Source organism: Triticum dicoccoides, chromosome 4B (assembly GCF_002162155.2).
Source record: "Triticum dicoccoides isolate Atlit2015 ecotype Zavitan chromosome 4B, WEW_v2.0, whole genome shotgun sequence".
Taxonomy (NCBI): domain Eukaryota; kingdom Viridiplantae; phylum Streptophyta; class Magnoliopsida; order Poales; family Poaceae; genus Triticum; species Triticum dicoccoides.
The window spans coordinates 403,217,948-403,237,271 of NC_041387.1; positions in this window are offsets into that span (position 1 = coordinate 403,217,948).

Sequence of the window (19,324 nt, forward strand, 5' to 3'; positions counted from 1 at the left end):
CGCACGCCGACCACCTAAGGGGGCGCGTGGCTTCAAGCTTGGGGAGGACTGCCTTCACTTCATGGGCGAACTGCTTGAAGATGCGTTGAGAGGCTGGGGCGTGAGCTCCGCCCAGGATGCAGGCGATCACACGCGGCTCCTGGAAGCCCCCAGCCCCCTCGTCCTGATGATGGTCCTCATTTCTCCTTAGCTGCGGCTGTAGTGGAGGGAGGCCGGCATTTCCTTGCGGGCGATCCTCGCGAGGCTGATCCCTCCAGTCTCCCTCGCGAGGCTGATCCTGCCAGCGGTCCTCGCGAGGTCGGTCACGCCACCCTTGGTGAGGGCCGCGATCTTCCCAGAGTCCTGTGTTCCTTCCTCCTCCTCGGCCATAGCCGCGATCGTTGCGGTCGGGGCGTCAGCCGACTCTTCCTTCTCGCACGGCTCGGAGCTCTTGGCATTCGTTGGTGTTGTGGGTGTGGAGGTCGTGGTACACAGAGTACCGGCTGCCCTTGAAAGACTTGGGCTGATCTCTGCCCCGCTTGGTGTCTGGTTCTGCCGCGAGCACGGCAGCCCCCTTGCACTTCACGTCTTTGTCCTTGGATTTCTTCTCTTCTGGGTCGGGGGCTGGTAGCTCGAGAAGGGAAAGACGCCCCTCCTCAGCCCTGGCGCACTTGGTTGCCAAGTTGAACAACTCCAAGGAAGTGCATAGATCCCCATGCATCGACAGCTCCTCCTTCATCTTGACGTCGTGCACGCCGTCGGAGAAGGCCGAGATGATGGCCTCCTCGGTCACCTTGGGAATCTTGAGATGTGCGTTGTTGAAGCGCTGGATGTACTTCTGCAGGGTCTCCCCTGGTTGCTGCTTGATGCGGCGCATGTCGCTCACGGTAGGTGGCCGGTCGCGAGTACCTTGGAAGTTGGCAATGAAACGGGTGCGCATCTCGTCCCAGGAGGAGACCGTGACTGGCGCCAGGTTCAGGAGCCAGGTGCGGGCCCCGTCCTTGAGTGCCATGAGGAACCAGTTCGCCATGACCTTCTCGTCCCCATTGGCGGCTCGATGCCCAGCTCATAGAGCTGTAGGAACTCCGCAGGGTCGGCCGTGCCGTCGTAGCGAGGAGGCAGGTCTGGCTTGAACTTGCAGGGCCACACGACGCTGCGCAGCCCGACGGCGTAGGCGCGGCATCCTGCCGTGGCCACGGGAGGCCTCTGATGACGGGGAGCTTGGTCTTGCGGGCCCCCATGCGCTGCAGCTAGGAGTAGCACGGGGTCTTGGCCCGCTGGGACAGGAGCATGGTCGTGACGGACCGGTGCAGGGAGCACTCGAGTAGCTTCTTGGGGGCGAGGAACCTCTTGACAGCTCCGCTCTTGCTGCGCTGACGCCGGACGGGGTGGGTTCCATCCAGGGGCCATGCGCCTTGGGGCCAGGGCGCCTTCTTCAGGAGGGGGCGGCTGAGGCGCCCCCGGAGCTTCATTGCCCGCACGGGGCGGGGCGCGGTGCAGCGAGAAGGACGGCGCGGGGGAGCCCCCTGCGGCGCGGACGAGCTCGGCGACGTGGTCGAGCCACTCTTCATAGACGTCGTCGACTGGGCGGTAGCGCAGGAGCTCGTTTGCCGCGATGAGCGCAGCCCGAGCCTCCATGGCCATGCGGGGCGCGCGGGACAAAGAAACCACCCGGGGCGAGCGAGGGAGTGGCAGTGCAGCTGTCTCGCCTCATGGATGGATGCTGGGACGATGCTTGCTGCTCGTTCCCCACCGGGCCGGTGGCGGCATTGACGGCAGGCGACGGGGAACGGCGGGGGTGGACGCCGATAGGGGTCGTCTGGGTGACGCGGGAAGCGAGAGCGGCTCGGTGCTCGGCGTGGGCCCGACGAGCGTCTAACATGGACGCGATGGTCGGTGAAGAACAGGGCGGCGGAAGGCGAATTCCGATGCACCCCTACCTGGCGCGCCAAATGTCGGATTTTAGGTTCCGGCAGACCCTCTAGGTTCAAACTCTGGGGTGCGCGCGGAGATTTCACCCTCTGCCTACCTACACCTCACCGCCTCGCTATGATCTAAGCAATCAAAGGAACAACACAAGAGAAACAGAGTTCATACTGGTTCAGGCCACCATTGTGGTGTAATACCCTACTCCAGTGTGTGGTGTGGTGGATTGCCTCTTGGGCTGATGATGAACAATACAAGGGAGAACAACCTCGCGAGGGTCTGTTCTTGGCTGGTGCGATGAACTACTAGGGGGAGTTCAGTCGCTCTCTCTCTATTGGTTTCCTGGTGAGGATTCTCTTGTCTCTCTGTTGTCGTCGATGTCTGCTGTCCATCCGGATCCTCTTCCCTGTTGTTGCTAGTCCTATTTATAGGCAAAGGCCTTGGGCCTCCTCCCAAATATTGAGCGGGAAGGGCGCCAACAATTGGCCATTTTGAAGGGGAACATCTAGTACACTTATCCTGACTAAAGTTGGTCCTCGCCTGCCAAAGGCTCTGGTGGTGATGCCGGCTTGGGCTCCATGATGACCTCCATCCTGCCGTTCTGATGGTCTTGGTCTTGTTGCACTGAAATGGATGCCTTTTCCTAATGCCCTCACCTGCGCTTGCTCCCTTTGCACCAAAGAGGAAAGGGAGGACACTGCGCGGCCTGCCGCCCGCCTGGCGCCCTTGGTCGTCATGGCTTGCCTCATGGGCACCTCGTGAGGTACCCCGCCTTGATCTCTCTGCCTCCTCGCGAGCCAGCCTGACGAGGCCGTTCCTGAGGAAGCCTCCTGTCGTCCGCCCCACGAGGCTTGGCCCCTCGTGAGGGTCTTGAGCTCATGCTGATGAAGATGGGCCATGTTGGGCCGCCCCTTGAGCCACGCCGCAGGCCGTAGGCAGGCAAGTCTGGGGACCCCCGTTCCCAGAACGCCGACAGTCCTTGACTTGGGCAAGTTCCGCCCTCAGGGCCTCCACGACAGCAGCACCATCTGCAGTCCAAACATATTACATTAATATCATGCCACCTGCATATTTTCCTATACAAAGGAAGGCAGTACACATACCTTCTGATTTGTCCAGTCGCTCATTCACCAGCGTGATATCAGCATCAATCGATCCAATCTGCCTCGTTAGTTTGGCAACTTCAACGGACTGGTCGGCGGCCGGACCCACGGTTACCTGCACGTATTTATAAAGCAATCATTGGTTTATGATCCCCCGTTTGCCGCCTAGGGCGGGCAACCAGAGTCTAAGGGGCTACTATCTATATGGAGCACACCTAGCGCGTGCCTCTCAGCCATAAAATGGTGTATTCTTCACTACATACCTCAAAGCCTCTGAGCAGGCTTGTAAATGCTTCATTCAAATCACTTGTAGCAGATGAAATCTTCTTGAGCACCACGCTCATTAATGAGTGGTGCTCCTCCGAGAGCGCAGCTCGCTCCAGTAAGCCCATCAGTACGGCCGGCCGGGCATTGAACTATGTCGGACCCTTCCCATCGCTCCTCGTGTGAGCCAAACGCTCCGGACTCAAGGCGGCTGACGTATTGGCTTCCGGCTTCGGCAGATCTGGACTCCTCCGTGACGACACCTCGGTGTCGCCCGCTTCATGAGTCGGAGAGGCGGGTGGGGTCTCGCGCTCCATCATCTCCGGAGGAAGGTCCCCCGAAGACGAACCCTGTTGAGAAGAGCTGCTAGACGGACTGCAAAAAGTCGAATCCTGGTTATTGATCTAGGCACAATACCTTCAAATTGTAGATTGACTTACAGCTCGGTGGAGGGATGTCCCGTTGGTGGGCATGATGCGGTGAGGGTGCCCGTCGGGGCAGGGCCCCCTGGGGATGCGTTTTTCCCTGGTTTGGGCATCTCCGCCTCCAAGTCTTTGGAGGCAGCCCTCTTCTTCCCGCGCGGGGAGGAGGCCTTAGCCTCCCTTTCCCGACTATCCTCCTTAGGGGAGGTAACAATTCCCCTGGTTCGGATGCGTAGCGTGTGGAGTTCAGTTTCTCCGTTCTTCCCCTCGTCCTTCCCTGAGGGCATTCTGCTGAGTACTCGGTCAAGCATCTTGGCCATGGTGGGACTAGGCGAGCCTTCGGGAAGTGGCGCCAAACACCTAATTCTCTCCGCTTTGCTGAGCCATTCCTGGCCACGGATGATTTTCAGAATAAACAATTATGACAAATTCAAAACAAGGTGTCCGATATCAAGGCTACTTACTTGGGTATCTAGGCGATTGCAGCTCAGGCCCGCATCCTCGGTGGTGTTCGGACACTCTACTTTCTGTCCGAAGAATAATTTGCACATCCCTTCGAGCTTCAAGCTGAAGAAGTGCTTGACAGTCTGCGGACCCTCCGGACTGAACTCCCACATCCAGAGAGGCCGGCGTTGGCACGGCAACATCCGTCGGATTAACATCACTTGCATTATGCTGACGAGGTTAATGTCCCTCTCAAGAAGCTCCCGAATGCGATTCTGCAGTACTGGTACATCGCCAGCGGGCCCCCAATTCCGTCCTACATCGGTCCAAGATGCTAGTTGTGACGGAGGGCCCGAGCGGAACTTGGGAGCAGCCACCCACTTTGTGCCTCTGGGAGCCGTGACATAGAACCACCTCCGTTGCCATACATCGGATACTTCTGGGAAAGAACCCTCTGGCCATGGGGCGTCGGTGTTCCTACTTATTACGGCATCTCTGCACTCCACTTGTCACCCCTCGATCATCTTCGGCTTCACATTGAAGTTCTTGAGCCATAAGTCGAAGTGTGGGGTGACATGGAGAAAAGCCTCGCACACGATAATGAACGGCAACATATGGAGGATAGCGTCTGGAGCCAGATCATGAAAATCCAACCCATGGTAGAACATGAGCCCCCTCACGAAGGGATCAAGGGTGAAGCCCAAGCCGCAGAGGAAGTGAGGGACAAACACGACGCATTCATTGGGCTCCGGTGTAGGGATGACCTGCCATGGAGCAAGAAGCCTGTGCTGGATGTCGGCGGTCAGGTATCCGACCTCCCTAAGCCTCGCAATGTCCTCCTTTTGAATCGAGGAGGCCATCCACCGGCCTTGAGGGTCATATCCAGACATATTGGAGGATCTAGGGGGTTGGAGCTTAGGTTTCGGGTGTTAGAACTCGAGGTGCGAGAAGGCGCGAGGAAGGTGGAAAAGAGGCATAGGCCTCGACCCCTTTATAAAGAGGGTGAATATAAAGAGTCCTCGGTGTGACTGTTTGAGGCTTATCTAAAAACACACGGAGTTATACCAACGATCGTTGTGGGGTCACGCACGCCCATATTAATGGAAAATCCCATAATAAGAGGAACACGATCTCTGCCTCGACGGGACGTGCCAATAAAACCGCCTCGTAACACGAGTGGAGGTGGGGTAAGAAACGCCGGTTCGCGTTGGTCCAGGCCATGATGCAAGGGCACGATGCATGAAGATTGCCAGCGGATCAGATTTATGCTATGTGAGGATCATCTTGCAGATCCGGACACGGTCTACGTGTTCGATAACCACTTTGGAGTATTCGGAGAAGGAACCCGCCCTGCAATGCCGAAGACAAGACTGCATGCCAGACTCATCGTCATTGAAGCCTGGTCCAGGGGCTACTGAGGGAGTCCTGGATAAGGGGGTATCCGGACAGCCGGACTGTCTACACCGTCCGGACTATACAAGCGTGAAGATACAAGACTCAAGACTTCAGCCCGTGTCCGGATGGGACTCTCCTCGGCATTGAAGGCAAGCTTGGCGATCCGGATATTGTGTTTCCTTCCTTGTAATCAACTCCATGTAAACCCTATCCCTCTCCGGTGTCTATATAAACCGGAGAGGTTGGTCCTTAGAAGGCCGATCACAATTACAATCATACGATCATAGGCTAGCTCTTAGGGTTTAGCCTCTACGATCTCGTGGTAGATCTACTCTTGTACTACCCATATCTTCAATATTAATCAAGCAGGAAGTAGGGTTTTACCTCCATCGAGAGGGCCCGAACCTGGGTAAACATCTGTGTCCCTTGCTTCCTATTACCATCAGCCTTGACGCACAGATCGGGACCCCCTACCCGAGATCCGCCGGTTTTGACACCGACACCCGTGGAGGGGTGGTTGAATAGGACCCCGTGGTGTGGAGGGTTTGATGAATAGTAGACGGTGGAGGGGTTCCCGTGGAGGGGTGGTTGAACAGGACCCCGTGGTGTGGAGGGCTGGATGAACAGTAGACGATGGAGGGGTGCCCGTGGAGGGGTGGTTGAACAGTAGCCGGTGGAGTAGCGCGTGATGGAGGCTGGATGAACAGGAGCCTGTGGAGGCTGGAGGAAGTCAACGGTATCCCGTGGAGGCTGGAGGAGGTCGACGGTGGAGATGAACAGTATCCCGTGGAGTCCCGTTTTGCGGTACGCCACACCCCTCCCAATGAACAGGACCCCTGTTTCGACCGTAGGAGGTCCGTTTCATCCGTTTTGCGGTACGCCACACCCCTCCCGATCAACGGGACCCCCATTCGACCGTAGGAGGTTCGTTTCCTCCATTTTGCGGTATGCCACACCCCTCCCGATCGACAGGACCCTGTTCCGAACGTAGGAGGTCCGTTTCCTCTGTTGTGTGGTACGCCAGGCCTCGTTTCCATCGCCTGTTCCATCCAAGCCCTCCCGATGAACACGACCACGCATTCCGTTCCGACCCATCCGGTTGGCTCCCACGTGTTTCGTTGCCTCCCGATGAACACGACGCATTCCGTTGCCTCCCCATGAACATGACGCATTCCGTTGCCTCCCCATGAACATGACAACGATGCTGTTTCTCCGTTCCGACCCAGCCATGTACACGAGCCCTCGCCGTACGTATGCGCGAGTAGGCGTTCGAGACCCCGCCCGTATGTACACATACGTGGCCATATTTTCTTTCTTGCACCATGGTAGCTGTACGTACGTGTACATGCTACGTGCGCGCCTCTACTACGTCACGTGCGTACCTCTACATCCACCAGTATATATGTACGTACACGTTCGCGACCAGAATGACAACGCTACGTACGCTTCGACCAGGCGGGTCCCGACTGTTAGGCACTTCCTTGCCTGCGAAGATGTAACTGGTGGGTCCCAGCAGTCAGGGGGGCGAATCGTTTTGTTTTTTTTGCCCGGACGCACTTCCTTGTGTGTGAAGATGTAGCTGGTGGGTCCCAGCAGTCAAGGGGGCAAATCATTTTTTTTTGCCCGGACGCACTTCCTTGCGTGCGAAGGTGTAGCTGGTGGGTCCCAACAGTCAGGAGGGAAATGGTTTTTTTGCGAAATATGGTGGCCCGTCCGGTGGGTCCCTGCTGCCAGGTGGAGGAATCATTATTTTCCGCGTAATAAGGAGTCACTTCCTTGCTGCGGCCGTGGACCCAACTGTCAGCCTCTCCACGTACAGTCCACGTCCGATGGAAGTCGTTCCTTGACCACGTTAACCACGCCGCACTGGGAGCACCAGGGCGGTGGACGACGGCGAGGCCTAGGAAGGGGACGACGCGAAGCCGGTGAAGACGCAATAGTGGATGCCCACGCGGAGAGGAGTATGAGGGTTCACTCGTTCGGCTACGGTGTGAGGCTGCCGTCGCCGCAGGGCCTGGCCAGCGGTGGAAATAGTAGGGGCGGTGAGACCTCCGAGGCAGCACAGCTGGCCACGGGAGGCAGGAGCAGGCGACACGACCGGCACTGCTTTGGGCGGCTGGAGCAAGAAGACCAGAGGTTGAAGAAGCACTACGGCCATTGGATGGACATCGTACGGTCACTGGAGCTAGAATCGTTCTTATTGCCTAAGTTGATAAAGCCCTTCGTCCCCGTCAACTTAGTAGGCCCACAAATCAGCCTCCCACCAAGGTGGGTCCCAGCTAGCAGGGGGAGTATTCATTTTTTTTGTGCGTAATAAAGAGGCACTTCCGTGGGTCCGAGATGACAGCGGGGGGAACGTTTTTTTCATGAAATATGGTGGCCCGTCCAGTAGGTCCCAGTAGTCAGGGGGAAATGTTTTTTTCGCGAAATAAGGTGGCCCATCCGATGGGTCCCTGCTGTCAGGTGGAGGAATAATTATTTTGCGCGTAGTAAGGAGGCACTTCCTTGCGGCCGCCGTGGACCCAGCTGTCAGCCTCTCCACGTACAGTACTCTTCCGATGGAAGTTGGTCGTTGACCACGCCGCGCCGAGAGCACCAGGGCGGTGGACGACGGCGACGCCTAGGAAGGGGACGACACGGAGCCGGGGAAGACGCGGCAGTGGAAGCCCACGCGGAGAGGAGTACGAGGGTTCACTGGTTAGACTGCAGTGTGAGGCTGCCGTCGCCGCAGAATAACATGGGGTGTGGGTGAGTGGAGGGATGGCCTGGTCAGTGGTGGGAGTAGTATGGGGGCGGTGAGGCCTCCGTGGCAGCATAGCCGGCCACAGGAGGCAGGAGCAGGCGGCACGACCGGCGCTCCTTTGGGCGGCTGGACCAAGAAGACCAGAGGTTGAAGAAGCACTACGGCAGTTGGATGGACATCGTACGGTCACTGAAGCTAGAATCGTTTATATTGACTAAGTTGACAAAGCCCTTGGTACGCTCCAACTTAGTAGGCCCACAAGTCAGCCTCTGAAATGGTGCGCCCCAGATGTCAGGGGGAGGAATCATTTTTTGGGCAGCCGAAGCTAAGAATATCCGAGATTGAAGAAGAATCACGGCATCCCTTGGATAGACATCCAATGGCCACTGCTGCTAGAACCGTGTGTTGACTATAATAAGTTGACAAAGCCTTGCATACGTGTCAACTTATTTTTTTAGGGGACGCGTCACTTAGTAGGCCCACAAGTGTGTGGCGGAGAACTTATAGCCCATTTGCATTTTGTAAGAATGTACAGCCCATTTTTGAATTCTAATGGAATGTACAACAGCCAATTTACAGTTTGTTAAAAGTACAACCCATTTTCTAATTAGGACAACGATTAATAATTTCAACCAACCGTTGAAGACAGAATTCAATAAAACTTCCCACATTTTGATGGGATCCGAAATATTTTTATCCCGAAATTTCTAGTTAGATTAAATATAAATTTGTATTACGTAAATATCCAACGAAACATTGCGTGCGCAACAATGAAAATTTAAGAGTTTTGAAATCCATAAATAATACTTTATAAACTAATTTCGTGTTTAGTGCATTTTTTTATAGTTACTACCCAGTTTTTACAATTACATCCCATTTATTATTTTTAAAGCTCATTTTCCTGTTAAGCCTAATGCATCCCTCCTAGGAAAGATTTGCAGCCCAGCAGGGCGGAGAATAACAAGTTGACCTTGCCTAGGTATTCCTCAAAAAGACGTATAGCTGGGCTAGCCATTTTCATCTTGAAAAAAATAGTATCTGGGCTGGATATCTGGCCTAAGCTAGACGGGCCACAGCCCGCCCAGTTAATACCCTGCTCTCCTCTGAACAACAACGAAATCATCGCCAAGAAAAACTCTGCAGTACTTATGCCTAAAAAACACAAATACTGCTCGAGCTGCTTGGTCCCAGCTGTCGGCCGCACCTTGTGCAATTCTCTTGTTTATATTGACTACATAGGTTGACAATGGTGTGGGACCGTGATGTCAGGAAACTAGGAGAAAGCAAAAAAAATATAGTTGTACATAATAAGGAGGCACTTGCGTATGTACGACTATGGCCCTAGTGGGTCCCAAGTGTCATCTAGTCAAAATAAAGTCATCTGCTGAATCCTCATGTTCGTTGACCATGTTAACAATGCTCGACGCCACGGCGAGCGCAACAACTCGAAGGACAACGGAGAGGGCCTCGCGGGCCCTACGGAGGTCTGATACAGCGCCTGCTGCTCATTCAAGAAGCCAGGATCATCGGACACCTATGAGCACCTTCGAGAAACTAAGACAACATGAAACGGTAAGTCCGCGCTTGGGAGCTGTGGTTTATTTCAAACTTGTATTAACATACAAGTGTAATTTACTCGTCATCGGAAACAACACGTAAAATACATGCGTAATGAAACCGAGGGCCCGAGGTTTGTAAGTAAAACCGGCGGGTTACGCGTGTAATTTGAGAGACCAGTGTATATTTTACGAGCACTGCTATATGGATGACATTACCAGACGATACATGCATGACGTGTGTATCATGCCATCCATGGGCAAGGCTGAAACAACAGCTAACGGCTGGATTAGCAATCGTCCGAGTGTCGTTCAGCGTTTTTATCGTGTGTGAAGGACTTCCGATATTTTACTAGTCGAAATCGACCAACCAAGCGCCTTCAACCAAGACCATCTGCTTTAATTTACAAGCGTCAGTTTTACAAGCGGTTTTGGTTGGAAAATGACGATCCAATCACGGCCTAATATCATGAGTTGGTCGGAAGATCATATGGTTTCACGTCTAACCTAGCCGACAGGTTGTATAGGCTATGAATGAAACATCAGACGATGAACTTCTTATGCACAGAAACAACAGAAGAGGATGATCTTCTTAACAAGCAAATCACTGGCATTAGATCGACATGCAAAACAATACGAAGCATTATTCTCAGGAGGCACGGTGAACAGCTCATGATGCTGCATGCCACAACATTCCAAGCTCAACTTTGCAATCAAACACAAGGCCTGGCATTACATAGACAATATTCAGAACAAACTCTTAACACAGGAATATCTCAGTAGAGTAACTATTTACTTCTAAACTGAACATAGGAATAGGAAAAAACACTCTACGTTGCTCACAGCAAGGGCGTCCCACTCAAAAATATCAAATGCATGTCTTCTGGCTAACATCAATGAGCAAATTTTGACAAGGTTTTCTAATTCCAATATATTAAACTAACGTCTTCTTGCTAACATCAATGATTAAACTTTGACAAGCTTTTCCCATTCAAAATATGTAATGCCTATGATCGTGGAGTCGTGTCGTATCTTCTTGTACTTGTTTGGGCACTTTTTCCCAGGGCACTCCACGTGTTGTTAAATTGCCAATGGTCTCTGCAGACTAGTCATGTCACCGGTGTCTAATAATACTGTGTAAAGCTTCTCGGTCATTCCATCTGTAATGTACCGCAAACAGTGACTGCTTCTTTCTGCAAAGTGGAACGATCAACTGGACCCAGTAACGCAGCAGTTTGCCTTGGACACATTGGCTCCTTTTGTGTAGTTCAACTAAAATTGAAGTCGGAATAAAACCGAGCTTTAATTTTGATATCCCTGTAAGCAACAATAGGTATAAGGGAAACAATTACTAAAAAATAACGGTTGATGACTTCTCTTAATGGGAAACAAAGCAGGAGAGTTGCAATTCTCCATCAGTGTGATTCATTCATATTGATTGAGACATTATCTTAACAATGCCTTGTTTCAACATGTATAAAGAACGTCAAAGCAGAAAAGTATCATCCTAAAACAATGCAACTGATTCATTTTAACAGAGACATTATCTTAACAATACCTTGGTTAAACTTGTAGAAAGAACTACAAAGCAGGATAGTACCATTCCTAACAAGTGTTGCAGTTTTGAACTAAGATTCAGTAGTTAATTATTTTTGAGAGTGGCATTGCTTAATTTTACCAGCGGCGTTAGATTAACTAAAAGCATAAATAGTTCCAGGGGAGAGTGGGCGCAACAACAATATGTGCTTCCATCTACTTATAAAGGGGGTGATGCGGAGTTTATTGTAACAAAGCAACAAGCATCATGTCTGGGTTGGTCCCATTTTTGTTCACTACTTAATGGGAAAAGACAGCAATACAATAGCTTCAATTCAACATTTATTTAAAATAGTACCAATACAAGTAGCACAACATCTCAAAGCACACTGCACAATCATGTGGATGAAGGCCTGTACTGACCTTTCATGAGAATACCAGGATAAAATATGAATCTGCCAACACAAATAGGAAATCCAATCTCGTTTTGTGCAGTTGCACTGAAATCAAGCAAAGTGTTTCATGTAGCGAAGCAAAATGTCGCAATAGCAACAAGTTGAATAGATATCCCTGTTTAAACAGAGGCAAAAAAGGAATCAATTACTGGCTAATGAAGGAGGATGAAACATGCAGCCACAAAAATGGTAATCCCGCCAATCCCTAACAAGTGTTGCAGTTTTGAAATAAGATTCAGTAGTTAATTCTGAGAGTGGCATCAATTACTGGCTTATAAAGGGGGTGATGCTGAATTTTTTGTAACAAAGCAACAAGCATCATGTCTGGGTTGGTCCCATTTTTGTTCACTACTTAATGGGAAAAGACAGCAATACAATAGCTTAAATTCAACATTTATTTAAAACAGTACCAAAACAAGTAGCACAACATCTCAAAGCACACTGCACATCATGTGGTTGAGACCAAGATTTGAAACAACTCGCCACGAAGACTGGAAACAAATCTCGATCTCCTTTTGTGTAGTTCCACCAAAATTAAGCAAAGTCACCGGTGTGACATTCAAGTTGAACTGCACAAAACACTCTTAAAACATAAGTGTTTCGAGTAGCGAAGCAAAATGCCGCAATAGCAACAGGTTGAATTGATACCCCGGTTTTAACAGAGGCAAAAAAGGAAACAATTACTTGCCGATAAAGGAGGATGAAACAAACGATGATAGAAAGAAGCATCTAAGTTATCTTGGATGGAAAACAAAGTAGGATAGTAGCATTTCTAAAACGGTTGCATTGATTCATATTAACAGAGACATTCTCGTGAAACAACATTCATTAAAAAATGTAATTTACTTTTAATAGTGGCATTGCTTCAATTTTTCGGCAGCACTCTTAGATTAACAACATCAAAATAGCTGTGTGGGACATGCTAGCACCATGTGCGTCCACGCGTATAAATGGGTGATGCAGAGTATGTAGCCAAGTAGCATATCTGTGTTGGTCCCATATTTGTTCTCTTTGAACTTTTTTCCTATGTGAGGGCAGCAAATCTAGTCCTGCACAAACTACCCGACCCCCCAGTTTCTTTCCATTTTCAACAAAGAGATCGGTTCCTTACAGATGTGTGTACTGAGTTACCCCCTTTTTCCCTTTTCGTCCAACAAAGCGGCTGGATAGCCAGTCTATACTACTTTTCCTCCCTCCTTTCCTCATTGAACCACGTCCTAGATTCATGCTCCACCCCACAGCACCTTTCTATCCTCTTTGAACCAAGACCTAGATTCGACTACAGATCGAAAAAGATCCACATGCAGCTAGAGCAACGATGGTTCCAAATAAACTTATACCTTAGGGTCGTCGGGATGTGGCAAGGTGTGCGGCGGGAGGCCGGATCTGCCCACACTACGTACGGCAGCGAGGAAGAAGGGGTCGGTGGCCCTCCCGCACAGGCGCTGGGTGAAAGAGAAGGGCGCAGCCGGCAGTGGATTGCCTCCCTCACCGAAGGTGATAGAGTTAACGATGCACCTCCTCCCCTTCCCGGTGCGACGGGATATGGACGCCTCCTTCACCAGCTGTGAGGGGGGAGAGAGAGACAAGAGTCCAACGCAGTCTTGTTTAGATCTGGTGAAGAGAGGGTGAGAGACTGTGAATATAGCAAACCCTAGCAAATGAACGCTGAGCCTCCAGCGTGTAACATATATGTATTGCGGCGAGCGTGTGGAGAGTGCAAACCCTAGCGAACAAGCGCTGAGGCTCCCGCTTATATATATACTGATGTAGTACGGACTGAGCTCCGGTGCCTTCATAGCATCTGCTTTTCGCTGTATGACAGGTGAGCCAGCCACATTTTGGGCCCACCTATCATAAACCCAAAGGCAGGTGCACTAAGTCAATGAAGCTGCGTCCATATAGTACTCTCATGTGTATACGACTAATATATAGTGGAGTGGTTTTCTTATTCTCTCTATAACAATCCTTTTAAATTGTGTAAGTATGAAACAAAACTCTTTATTTAATGTACAGTGAAGAAAACTAGTACTACTTCCGATGAACAAACGATCCACGCCCACGCATCCTGGTCGCACTTCCTGTCCTTCACGTGTGGTACACTACCCTCCCTTAAGTGAACAACCACACATGCGCCAAATTATCGGAAACGTGTGAGAGTGTGTACAAATAAAGAATTTTAATTTTAATTATCAGAAAGGTTTGAGAGTATTACAAAGTTTGACTTCAGTCAAATCTAATATGCGGAGTAAATAAAAATGGAGGGCTACTACGTCCATCCGGGTTTTTAGTCCACACCATTTTTTAAATCAAAGTTAATAGCTGGATAAATAAAATTATAGGGGAGCTGGAGACAAAGTTGTGAGAAGGCTTAGAAATCAATACAAAACTTATGCTCTTAGTACCAGCGTCGATCCTTCTTCGAGGAAACATTTGGTTCATAGCCAATTGTGTGATAAAATTGCACCAACGTGAAAGACGACTGCGTCTCCAACGCAACCAAGGTGAACTGATGAAGGATATCATCTTTGTGCGTAACAAGCAAAGAACACTGATGGAAGACAGCTTGTTTTTCATTGAAAATCGTTCACCTTCACCAGCCGACGCAACCATGCGGCGCAACCATGAGCATCGATAGATCATCGTGGTGATGCATCATCCATTTGGCATCAAGTTTGGGTGAGGCACCTATGAAGTTTGACAAATCCTCACTGTGGTATGTTTCTACTCAATAATCAAGCTCGAGGAAGGAAGAACCACGTGGCAGAGGATAGTGAGGTGGAACAACAATGGCCATCCAATTTTTTGCAGTTCCACTAAAATTGAGGAAGACATGCCCGGGTATGGAGACACGCATCGCTGTTTCCAAAAATATAAAAAAGGGTTAGCAACGACATCTCAATTGTCAATAAGAATTAATGAAAAGTACACCAACAAACATAAACATCATAATTATATCTTGATGGGAACTAAACCAGGATACCCGAGAAAAAAAGCATTTCTTCATTTAACCAGTGATAGTACTACCACCATATGGACAATGACCGCACAACCACCATGTACTTTTTGTCGAAACAACATGTATACCTCCACCGAGGCATAAATCAGGACAACTTTTCGAGTAGCATTTCCTCTATAATAGTACTAGTAGGTGATGTTGGACCAGCCGACGAACCCTAGCTACTATGCATGGGGAGCAGGGGAGTAGTAGTCGCATAGAAGAAAACCTGCATGCAGCGACCTGGGGAGCTGGACCAGTACAAGAAGTTATACCTCAGCTGGGCGAGATGTCGTTTAGGCGGGCGGGCGGGATCTGCCCACACGATGGCAGCAAACAAGGGCGCAGAGGATCTTCGTCCGCACCAGCGCCGGCTCCGAGAGGACGGTGCGCATCGGCTCCCTCCGTCGCGGATGGCGACAACGTAAACGCTGCACCTCCTCTCCTCCCGCAATGAACGGGATTCAGCCGGATCTGTGACCACCGGTGAGGAGAGAGATAGATTGGACATTGTCATCTTGTTTTGATATGGAGAGGGTGAGAGAGCGAGACGCGAGAAACTCTATCAAACAAGAGGCTATAATGTAGTAAAAATCTCTCCATAGCAGTGGTTTTAAATAGAATACGCGTGTTCCCGGAAAAAAGAAACGAAAACTGGAGGAAAATTTTTTAAGGGTCTGTCTAGGACACATTATGTCACATCTAAGTTGATGTCCACTCTGTTTGTGGTCTGTTTTTTTGTCCTAGTTTTTTTTGTTTCTTGTTGCTACATTATATACTTGTGGGAGCTTAGATGTGATATCCTTAAATAACATCTAGATGTGAATTAGACAAACTGATTTTCTAACATACCAAGAAAGAAAACTCGATAAAAAAACAAGCCCCTGCTTCTAGGTCGCGAGAGTCGTCGCGCACGCACACATAGACATAGACATGCATATCCGTGTTTACGTAAAATTCCATTTCCATCTCCATCTCCAATCATATTTGTCCAACTGGCACATTATTTACGTTGTTAATTATATACGCAACAATATTGACATACAACATCTCTTGTTTGCGCATGTCCGGACCGCTGCCACGGCCGGTCCTGACCAACCCGAACCCTCTTCATCACCCGCGCGTGCTTCCCACCCGAAACGGTCAGTGCCGCATTCATGCCCGGCCAGAGCAGACGCGACCTCTCACTGGCGCCGGCATTGAAGCGGCGCGCCGGCCGAGAGAGCGTCGCCCACGCCGCTTCCGGGTGCACGCAGCTACTCTGCGTTCAAAGGTCACAATAGCCGGCTACAACATGCATGTAAAAAGTTCTTGGGAGTCCGTGCTACAGCTAGCTGTCCTCCCCCAACTCGTCAATCTCTTCCAGTAGTGCTAGTACTCCATGGCGCGATCCATTGACAAGCAGGCGAGAAAGTTATCGTATACTCGGTTTGCGGTGAGTGGCATGTCGAGCGACCGTGTGGGGTCGAGCCGTGGAGGAGGGTGAGACACGAACATGACAGACGGGATTTAAACGTTGGTTTTGCGTGATGGCGCGATCCAACGAAATGAAATGTTGGTTTCTCTCCGTTTCCATCTTTTCTCCGGAAAAACGGAAACTTTCCACTCCATTTTCATTCCTATTCCAAGGTTGCCCCGTTACAACATTCCATCAAATACAAAGGAAAACTAACATGCATGCTGATGCATCTCAATGATTCACAGATCATAGCCAATATTTACTTCACAACTAAAGAAAAAAGTTGTGAGAGCGTGTACGAAAGAAAAACTACTGATGGGGTCACTACGACTTAAACCCTAAACCCTAAACATGATTTAATTCCCTGGCCAGGTAGAACCTGTTGAAGGAAAGACGACTGGCACCCTCGGATCATACGATGCTTTTGTGTAGTTCCACTAAAATCGACCTGAGCATCCCTGATGGCAAAGATATTGAAGAAGTGTGATTAGAATAATAGTACTGTCACTAGTTCATGAGACATAAACTCATCACAAGCCGGTAGAAGTAGAGAAAGATTGACATGGAGATGGAGCTACGGCAGTGGAGCAATCCGGCGCCGAAAGGAAGATGGACTACCTGGGACGTCGGGCTGTAGCTAGAAGGGAGGTTGGGACGCGACATAGGCCCATACCACGGTGACCCCCGATTGGGACGCACCGACTGCGGGTTTTCTCCCTCGCCGATGTCGACCGCGTCTACGCAGAACATTGTTCCCTTCCCCCAGCTGCGGGATCAGGCCCGTCGTTCTATGCTTGTGAAGAGAGCAACCTTAGCAAGCAGGCTTGTAGCTTAGGATCCTGCTAGTGTATATATAGTGGTTTTTTTCTCTCCATATCAACCATTTTATATTGCGTACGTGTCATTCAAGAGTGAAATGATGGTTGCTTCTTTCGACTAACTTACTGTGTGATTTGACTGGTCCTTAGTGGCCCCTACACGTACTCCCCCTACGTGTATGCAACAGTCACACGTACACATGGATGCAAAAACGCGCGCGACGCCCTAATGCATGCATCTCTGAGCACACGACGGGACACACACAGTCACGCTAAGTGCTCAACCTACACGTGCATGCACACACATACTCAGTCAGGGTGAGCTAGTGACCGTATAAAGACCGGAAAAAATATATATATTGAGCGCAATGAGCGTATTATGAAGTCCACTGACCGTATATTTACAAATATACAGTGACAGACAGTGTATTTATATCGTTTGAAATTAAGCCATATTAATCGAAGAGGAGGCAGTATGGACTAGCATTACTTTGCTGTGTCCCGTCAACTTGCCGAACGAGGAGAAGGTTGCAGGACGGGAGAAGCTTGCGCGCGGTGGCTCGCAGGACAAGGAGAAACTTTTGACTAATGCAAGCTCTCCCTCGCTTAGTCGGTGGACGTGCAACAGTTAATTCGGTGTCAGATTGCCAGAAGCATACACTATACTACTAGTGCTACTATTGTTCGACTTCCCGAATAGGTGAACAGCCAAGCGCAAAGTTTACTAGTACTAGTACTACTACTATAGTCCATAAAGATACGTACTATACTATTACTAGGAACCAGATGGAGGAGCGTCCACACTCTTATTATAATTTTAAAATGTGATAAAACAATCTTCAACACATTTGGTTCTCTTCGAGGGTTCTCGCATGTGATAATGGAAGTTGATTGCATGGAACACTCGCCACAATTCTCGCTTAATTCTGGCTCATATCCTGTTACAAATAGTAGCGCTCGGTAATATTTCCTCTTTTTTTGTTATTCAGCATGTAAACAGGTCAGCAAACCTTGCGGCGCATCTTCGTGCGAACCGTGCTTGCTGCACTTGAATGTGGCCGAGAGCTGGCTTGATGAAACACCTCGCTTCCTACTTATTTTTTTGTGGTGTACCTCGCTTCCTAGTGACCAGTGTCTTGGCTGATCGTCCTAAGAATGCTTATATATGAATAAAGCTCTCTCATTTACCCGCAAAAAAGATTAAGACATATTAACCGGAAAGGAGGGAGTATGGACTAGCGCTACTTTTTGGTGTGTCCCGTCAACTCGCAGAACGAGGAGAAGCTTGCAGGACAAGGTGAAGCTCGCTTACGCATTTTGACTAATGGAACCTACCCTCAGTGGACATGCATCAGTCCATTTGGTGTCAGATTGTCAGAGGCATACACTGTAGTACCCAACATGCGGAGTACCATCATTGTTCGACTTCAAGAAGAGGCGAAGAGCCAAGTGCAGTAGTACGAGTAGTACTACTACTAGAACTGCATGGTGGAGCGTCTATACTCTTATTTTTTTTATCTCTGATAAAGTACACGTTTATTCCAGAGAAGGGCGGAAAACGGCAGCCCAACATGTAATGAATGATATCGATCAACCAACCATGCTTGAATATATCGTGGCCTCCATGCGAGCCCGTCTGTGTGTTCTCGCTCCTCGTCTCTCTCAAGGATTGGCGGGATGGCTCTTTGTCGTCAATTGAGATCGGTTTGCTCACACTCTTGCCCCACGTGTCAATGATATGACATGAGGAGGTGCGTTGACCGACTGGCCATACGCGTACTTGGTTTTGCACCTTCATACTACTACTCCCTCTGTCACGGTTTACAGGGCGCGCTTCATTATGATGCATTTCTCTCAATGCATTTCCACCACCAGAGAGACTTTAGACGCGTTTGGTTTAATGCTCAATTAATTAGGGCGTGGTAACCGCAATCAAGTCCACAATTTTCTCTCCATGTACTCTGTACTACTACAGAGTGGAGTAAGTGCATGCATGTGTGTACCCGGGGTGGAAGCACTGCATGCATGTGTGTACGCATTATTCCCTCTAGTAATAGACGCCGTGCTATAACTACCAATGCTATTTTTCAGGCCGATCGCTAGTTGCCTTGGTCCCACAGATTTTTTTTTCTTTTTTCTGAAGCGCGCTATATAAACAGTGATGGAGGGAGTAGTATAAGAGGATTCAAAGAAGAGCATATTGATGGTTGCTTCTTCAGAGGAACT